This window comes from Daphnia carinata, chromosome 7 (assembly GCF_022539665.2).
Source record: "Daphnia carinata strain CSIRO-1 chromosome 7, CSIRO_AGI_Dcar_HiC_V3, whole genome shotgun sequence".
Lineage (NCBI taxonomy): Eukaryota > Metazoa > Arthropoda > Branchiopoda > Diplostraca > Daphniidae > Daphnia > Daphnia carinata.
Window position 1 is genome coordinate 904,804 of NC_081337.1, and position 1,660 is coordinate 906,463.

The 1,660-nt window shown below is 44.3% G+C and overlaps 2 non-coding genes across 2 annotated transcripts; both read left to right on the top strand.

The window, feature by feature from the left end:
• Positions 1-74, top strand: Trnai-aau (transfer RNA isoleucine (anticodon AAU)). The gene has a single exon. It is a non-coding gene; the product is annotated as a tRNA-Ile (tRNA).
• Positions 75-771: 697 nt separating this feature from the next.
• Trnai-aau (transfer RNA isoleucine (anticodon AAU)) lies at positions 772-845 on the top strand. Its single transcript has one exon. It is a non-coding gene; the product is annotated as a tRNA-Ile (tRNA).
• The last annotated feature ends 815 nt before the right edge of the window (positions 846-1,660 follow it).

A 1,660-nucleotide genomic window follows, 5' to 3' on the forward strand; every position in this document is an offset into this window, starting at 1 on the left:
GGCCTGTTAGCTCAGCTGGTTAGAGCGCCGTGCTAATAACGCGGAGGTCATGAGTTCGATCCTCTTACGGGCCATAATTAATACTATCTACGTCGTGATTTTTCGGACTGCAACGTTTAAAGCGCGTTTCAAAGCGGATGTTTTGCTGACGGTCAATGTTTCAAACTCGAAGTTTTGCATTGCTTGAACTACCGATCATTTTTATTCAACGGCAATGTTGTAGTAGATGTAGCCGAGTGGTTTCAACGTCAACGTTTAACGCCCGTTTCATTCCGGCGATTTTGCTGACATCAATGTTTCACATTCGAGATTTTTGCATTTGTTGACGCTTTCGTAAGCCATTCTTCAAATTTGTGACATGCGTTCATGCAGATGTGGCCGAGTGGTTAAGACGACTTATTAGAAATCAGTTTCCCTCTGTGAGCGTAGGTCCGAATCCTACCATCTGCGTCATTGCATAAGTAAAGTCGACAAGGTTATAAGATTGCGTTGGCGTTAGATTTCACCATCTTACGTTAACGTGTATGTGATCTGTGAATCGGTTGAGCATTGCGGAATGTGTTACGTGTTCCTCTGACAAGGAATTTGTAACCATTCTGGGCACGTCGTTGAAGTGAAATCCTGTGAGAAAACTGTAGAACCAAGCTTGCGCCTATAATGACTTCAAAGGGAAGCCGAAACGTTTGGTGATGAAACAAACCAACTAGCCTTTTAATCGAAATGAAGATGCTGGCTCATTTGTTTTTAGTAAAACAATAGATTAAACATAATGGCCTGTTAGCTCAGCTGGTTAGAGCGCCGTGCTAATAACGCGGAGGTCATGAGTTCGATCCTCTTACGGGCCATAATCAATACTATCAACGTCGTGATTTTTCGGACTGCAACGTTTAAAGCGCGTTTCAAAGCGGATGTTTTGCTGACGGTCAATGTTTCAAACTCGAAGTTTTGCATTGCTTGTATTATACACCTTTTCATTCTTGTACGCTGCTCTCAGATATTTGGCGGCTTGTGTGAATGACTTTGCGTTATCTGAATACATAGCTTTCGGCACCCCTCTTCTTGCAAAGAACCTTCTCAGGGCAAAAATACAGGATGCCGTCTCCATATCTGTGGTCATTTCTAAATGTACGGCTCTTGTTACCGCACACGTGAACAAACAAATGTAAGCCTTCGCTTGTCCACCTCTTGCTGTCAATTTTATTGGGAATGGTCCCGCAAAATCTATCCCCGTTATGTTAAACGGGTTCGCCATTTGAAGTCGATCTACCGGTAGGGGAGCCGGGACTTCTTTGAATGGCCTCGAATCTAATTTCTGGCATTTCATGCACCTTCTCAATTCTTTCTTGATCGTTTGCCTCAGTCTTGGGATCCAAAACGTTCTTCGCACCTCCACCATCGTCGTGCTTACTCCAGTGTGCAGTAACCGTTCGTGCGTCTGCTCTATGAGTTTGCTCGTCAGATAGTGGTTCTCTGGCAATAGGATTACCGCCTCTCTACCGTTAAGCCGCAACCAGTTTTCTTGGCGGCCGTAACATCTGATTAGCCCGTTCCTTTCGTCCCAGGCCAATCCCAGTTTCCTCAGTTTATCATTTTTCCAGGGTTTTTTCTCTTTTATGGCTTCCCTTTCATCTTTGTATGCTTCAATTTGCATCGCTCGCCA